A 6,927-nucleotide genomic window follows, 5' to 3' on the forward strand; every position below is an offset into this window, starting at 1 on the left:
CCTGTAATGTCCCATATAGTTTTTTTAATCTTCATTGTAGAAGAAAAACATATGATTGATTACATAGTTTGATAGAGATATGACTAGGGTTTTGATGTTCAAGAATTGCTCTCCTGCAAATATGAATCACATGGAAATAGGTTTTGAACAATGATGCAGGTATAACCCAGTGGAACTGCTTGTCAGCTTCAGGAGTGGGGAGGAAAGAGTATGTGTGCATGTGTGTGTAAGAATCATGAATCATGTAACCATAGAAAAATATTCTAAATAATAAATTTTTTTTAAAAAAATCTTTATGTCCCATCTTAGAATCAAAACTATATATTGGTTCTAGGCAATGGAGGTTAAGTGACTTGCCCAAGGTCATATAGTTAGAAAGCATCTGAGTCCAGATTTGAACCCAGGACCCCCTCCTCCCCCATCTCTAGGCCTGTCCATACAGCTTTTGACTTACAACTTGTGTGACTATGGCCAAGTCACCTAATTTGTACCAGCAGGTAAATCTATTCTCTGGGCTTCAGTTATTTCACATAGAAAATGAAGAGGTTAGACTAGATAACCTTTACCTTTTTGATTAGCTCTAAATTTATGATCCTGTGTGTGATCTTGTGAATTTTTAGGAAGAAAGAAATCAAATGTGTATCTTTTTAATAGGTAGGTCAAATTCTGTTATGATGCATTCTAAGAAACTATTGCATTGGAGTTTTGTCACGTTGATTTTTTTCCTTGGCCCTAAGCTGAGGCTTGTAAATCTTTAATGAATGCAAAAGTTTTCCTATAGTGACCTTTGCTGTCATGAAATCTGATTTTCATGTATGATCAAAGGGCACAAATGAGAATGTGGCTTCTTCTAGTTGGTTTTTTTTTTTTTAGTACCACAATGTTAAACCCTTAATTGTTTTCTTCATGTGCCTATTTTATAATTAGACAAAATAAGTTATTACAAGAATGGAGTGTCTTAGAGAAAGTTGTGAGAAAGGCAAATGTGGCTTTAAGGGTATTGAACTAGATGATACCTAAACCTTCCAAAGGAGAGAGAAAATACTTTATTATGTATTACTATTGCTTGAACCTAGCTTTATGTGGCTAGAAATTGCTTAACTCAAAGCTTACTGTAGAGGTCATGCTGAAAACCTTCCAGGGAAGCCAGAAACTGCTGTAAGGAATGCTTACATCCCACCCAAATCATCTTGTATACACCCCAAAAGCTTGTGTTATTGCCCAAGTTCCACTGAATATTTATACTTACTTGCTGATGTACTCAAGGAAACTGCCTACATGTAGCAACTGTGTGCTTTTACCTTTGTTGGAATTCTACAAACACCAAGTCTAAGTCCCCTAATCTCCAGTCTTTCTGCTTTGCTTTCCTTGCTCCTCTAGTACTTGCCTCACATTATATTCAAGCCCAATTGGACTGCTAACATTTCTCATATACAATATTCTACCTCCCCTCCTCTATGAATTCATACAAGTTGTCCACCATAAATGGAATGGACTATTGCATTGGAGTTTTATCATGTTCTCATTACTACCTCTCAGAATCCTTCTCTTCCTTTAAAGGCTGAGGTTAGGTGCTACTTCTTTGAAGTCTTTTTGATTTCCTCAGTTATTCATGTTCTCCTCCTCTATCTTTGCTAAGAAAATTCCAAATGAGATCATGAAGAGTCGGACATGACTGAAAGACAACCCTCTCTCACCAACCTTCTGTCTAAAACTGCTTTTATACCTTTCTCTCTGAGGTATAAGAGGCTGAAAATTTTCAGTGTTGCTTTTACTTTATTGGCAGTTGTGCCATTTTAACCCTCTTATTAGGAATGAGTTTTGGCATTATTGTCAAAAATCAGTGAATATATACCTAGTTAAGCCAAAACCATGCACAAAGTGATAAGTCAAATATTTCATGTGAGTTGGGAAAGACATGGCCAGCTTTTGGGACAAAAACCCACTATTTGACTAAAACTGCTGGGAAAATCGAAAAACAGTATGGGAGAGATTAGGTTTAGATCAACATCTCACACCCTATACCAAGATAAATTCAAAATGGGTAAATGACTTAAATATAAAGAAGGAAACTATAAGTAAATTAGGTGAACACAGAATAGTATACATGTCAGATCTTTGGGAAAGGAAAGATTTTAAAACCAAGCAAAACTTAGGAAAAAAATCACAAAATGTAAAATAAATAATTACATCAAATTAAAAAGTTTTTATACCAACAAAACCAATGCAACCAAAATTAGAAGGGAAGCAACAAATTGGGAAACAGTCTTCATAACAAAAACCTCTGACAAATGTCTAATTGCTCATATTTATAAAGAACTAAAACAATTGTCCAAAAAATGAAGACATTCTTCAATTGATAAATGAGCAAGGGACATGAATAGGACATTTTCAGTTAAACATATAGGCTTCATGTAATAAATATTGGAGGAAATGTGTCAAAATTGGGAGACTAATGCATTGCTGGTGGAATTGTGAATTGATTTAACCATTCTGGAAGAATATTTTGAACTATGCCCAAAGGACTTTAAAAGACTGCTTGCCCTTTGATCCAGCCATACCACTGCTGGGTTTGTACTCCAAAGAGATAATAGGGAAAAATATGTGTACAAAAGTATTTATAGCTGCACTCTTTGTGGTAGCCAAAAAACCTGGAAAATGAAGGGGTGTTCATTGATTGGTGAATGGCTGAACAAATTGTGATAATATATGTGATGGGGATATCTGATGGGGTGGAATACTATTGTGCTGAAAGGAATGAACTGGTGGAATTCCATGTGAACTACAATGACCTCCAGGAATTAATGCAGAGCGAAAGGAGCAGAACCAGGAGAACATTGTACATAGAGATGGAGACACTGTGAAAGAAGTGAACATAATAGACTTCTCTACTAGCAGCAATGAAATGATCCAGGACAATACCGAGGGACTTATGAGAAAGTATGCTATCCACATCCAGAGAAAGAATTTTGGGAGTAGAAACAGAATAAAAACATATAATCAATCACATAATTCAATAGCGAAATGATTAGGGTTTTGATGTTAAAGGATCATTCTATTGCAAATAGTAATAATATGGAAATTGATTCTGAACAGAGTTACACATAAAGCCCAGAGGAAGTGCTTGCTGGCTCCCTGAGGGGTGAGGGAGAAGGGGAAAGAAAGAACATGAATCATGTAACCATGGAAAAATATTCTTAATTAATTAATTAAACTAATTTTTAAATAGATAAATAAACAAACAAAAGAAATAAGAAATAAGCTCTAGAAGTTCCTTTCACATCTGAACCAGAGAACAGAAAACACCCCAATGTGGAATCAGTGCTAAAATTAATGCTGGTGTAAAGATATTGGGGCTAACTGGTCCTTTGTGAGAGTCACAATGCAAGGTAGGCATAAGAGACTTGGGAAGATATTGGAGATTAGCCAATAGTTCAACCATATTGGTCTGGTGCTTCCTTCTCTATTCCTTGGGCATTATTCCTCATCCTATATTCTGTTTTATAGTCAAAATGCCCCCCCACAACACACACACATTTCACTTCCCATTTTCATGCTTCTGCATTAGCCATCCCAAATTCTTACTCCCTCCATACTTTTACCTCAGAGATTCCTCATGTTTATTAGAATTTGGAGCAATTGAGTAAATCAATGAAATCACCTAACCTCATTTAAAGTAAATGTCAAGACACTAAGCTTTGATAACTTAACCAGGTGAGAACAAACACTTCTCTACTGAATCAAATCAGCCGTAGGCTCTAGAGTAAGTGTGGGAAAAGTCCTTTATTAAATACAGTGAAATTTATAGGAAATGTATTCAGATTGTTCATATCTTATGTGCATAAAATATTACATCAGTTTGGACCTGACTCAAATCCCTGACCCTGGAGAGGAGAGTGTTTCAGCTAAAGCTCTGGGCAGTAACTGTTTGGGGGTAGGGAGAATGTCTCAGCTTCACACACATCTCACCCCCACACTCCCCAGTTTTGATTGCAGGAGGACATTGTGAATAATGGAAGTTAGGTGATTTGTAAAATTTTCATCAAATGTTCTAGCAAGTGTCCTTGGGACAGCAATGGTTGATGGCAAATTTTGTACCAGGAACCCAAAACAGACTGGAGGTGATGAGGAAAGGTAGATTCAAGACTCTCCAAGGACCATGGTAGATACTAATGAGAATTCTATGGGGAGCACCATGAAGTCTCCAACAAAAGAACTTCTAGATCCTTTTGCTACATATATTCCATAAGTTGGAACCCACTTTCCCCTATATTCTGTATATACTAGTGGGAGAATATATTGCAGAATTTTTTAAGGCTGAGGTAGAAGGAGTTAGGGTATTTTGGATGAACTATTCTGATTATACTGCCTTAGTAAATATCTTTTTCGAAAAGCTGACAATTGATATTAATTGATAATCATGGGTGGGGGAAGCACTCCAGTTGCTCATAAATAAAATGAGCTAGAGAAGAAAATGACAAACTACTCCAGTGTCCTTGAAAAGAAAACTCCAAATGAGGTCACAAAGAGAGGAAGATGACCGAAGAACAACAATTATACTTTCAGAGATCTCCAATTTGTAAGAGCCAGAATGTAAGGGCTTGGGCTAGATTATTTAAGAGTAGAGTTGCCAGGAATTTAATCAATTCCAAAATGATTTTTTTAGCAATTTATTTATAAAATATAGAAAGAGCAAAAGTAAGGAAAATCAGAGAGAATCGGGTAAGATATCTAACCCAACACACTAATTAGCAGGGCTCATTTGTCCTTAGCTGGAGGGGCCTCAGCCTTGAGTCAAGGACCGGGGGATGCAGGAAGCTTCTCTCAAGAGGGTAGGTCTCTCCTGAGGCTAGTCTCTTCAGAAAAACCAGGAAAAGAGCCTTTTTCACTCACTCCACATGGTAGGTTGTAAGGGAAAAGTCCAAGAGCAGTTTGAGGTCTCAAGCTGGAACTCCTTCAAGATCAAGTTGAAGGTGAAAGATGTCATCACAGGAAGTTCTTGGCATTTTTAAAGACCATTCCTTTTTGTCACTTCCTGTGACTTCCTTCCATTTTGCATGTATCAATTACAGCTAAAGTTTTGCTTAGGACTGCCCAGCGGGAAGTCAGTGGATTCTGATTTGTCACCCTCTATTGCACATATGGGTCACAGACCTCCCCACCTCAAGTGTAAGTGTGGTGTATAGGCTTCTGGTGACTAAAACTAAAAATGGGCAAGGGAGAGTTAATCCCATCTTCACAAATTATTAGGGTTTTTTTTCTTTATATCAATATTAAATCTACTTTTCTACATTACTATTTTCTCAGGTTAAATAGAATTTTTAAAATCTCCTTTACATGACAAGTCTTATAATACTTGAAGACAGTTATTGCGTCTCTCCCTAAGTCTTTTCTTTCCCAAATTAAAACATCCCTAATTTCTTCAATTAATCTTTATGTGACATGGTTTTCAAATTCTTTTCCATATGCTAATATGGAAAAAATCTCTCTCTCTGGATATACTAGAGTTTGCCAGTGTAATTCCCAAAATGTACTTCCCAGAAGGAATACAATATTCCATTTATAGTGTTAATATAGCAGAACTATCACCTTTGTTCTGCACACTATCTGCCTATTTTACTTCAACTTTCCATACATTCTCACATTATTTCTTAGCTGCTATGCCATATTGTTGATTCATTTGTGCATATAGTCTTCTAAGTCCCTTAGGTCTTTGAATACCAATTGTTGCTTAGCCATTCCTTCCTCACCCTGTATTGGTACAGTTGACTATTTGAACCACCTCATAGAATTCTGTATTTATTCCTGTTAATCTTAATCTATCCAGTCTGTCCTTTTGGCAAACCAATATATATTTTGAATCCTGACTTTTAATGAATATGCTCATTATCTCCTGCAAATACAGTTTTGTGGCACCTTCAAATTTAATAAATATACTATCTAAGTTATATGGATATACACAACCAAGTCATTGATAAAAATGTTGTATAGCACAGGAACAGTGATTCCTAAAGCACTGAACCAGAGACTTCTCTCTAGGTTGACATTAATACATTAGTGCTACTCTTTGGGCCTGATCATTCAATTAGTTCTGAACTAAACTACCTAATTGCATAGTTATGTAGCCCACATCTCTGGATCATCCATAAGTACTATAAGAAATCTTGACCAAAAAGGAATTATATCTCTGGGGGTGAGATGAAAGATGAATCAAGAAATACTTAATGAAGAAGGTATCATTGAAACTAGACCTTGGAAAATGGGAAAGATTTCAATAGTTAGGAGGGATAAATAAGAACATAAACATTCCAGCTATGATACCATAGACAAATGTATGGAAGCAGAAAAGAACATGGCATATTTGGGCAATTATTACCCCAATTTGGTGAGAATATAAACTAGGGCAAGTTTTCTTAGGAAAAACTAGTGGTAAATGGTATTAGAGAAGGGTGAAAATTCGGTTGAAATCAATTAACTTATCTAGGTCCTTAGATACCAAGCTAAAGAGCTTGGAAAGAGGAGCCAACAGAGGTTTTGAGCATGGGAGTGAGATAATAAGAGCAGTGAAATATTTTTCTGGTAGCAGCACATAAAGTGATTTGGGGTTCAGAGAGATTGAAGACTTATTGGGAGGTTATTGAAAAAGTCTAGCTATGTTTCTATGATCATATCTTTACATAAGAAAGATTAGCCTTTAGGAGGTGTTGAGGATAGTCTTGAGTAGTGCTACAGTAAAGATGGGAAGAGCAGCAAGTCTATTGTAATAGTTTAGTTGGCTGTCAGAAAGGTAGGTAGTAGGGTGAGGGAAGAGGGACAAGAGAGGAGAGCCTAATTCAAGTGATATAATAAAAATCAAATTCACAGGGCTGATAACTGATTAGATATGAGCATGAGGTGAAGGAAGAGTCAATAATAATAATACCAAGG

This window comes from Monodelphis domestica, chromosome 2 (genome assembly GCF_027887165.1).
Source record: "Monodelphis domestica isolate mMonDom1 chromosome 2, mMonDom1.pri, whole genome shotgun sequence".
In the NCBI taxonomy this organism is placed as follows: domain Eukaryota; kingdom Metazoa; phylum Chordata; class Mammalia; order Didelphimorphia; family Didelphidae; genus Monodelphis; species Monodelphis domestica.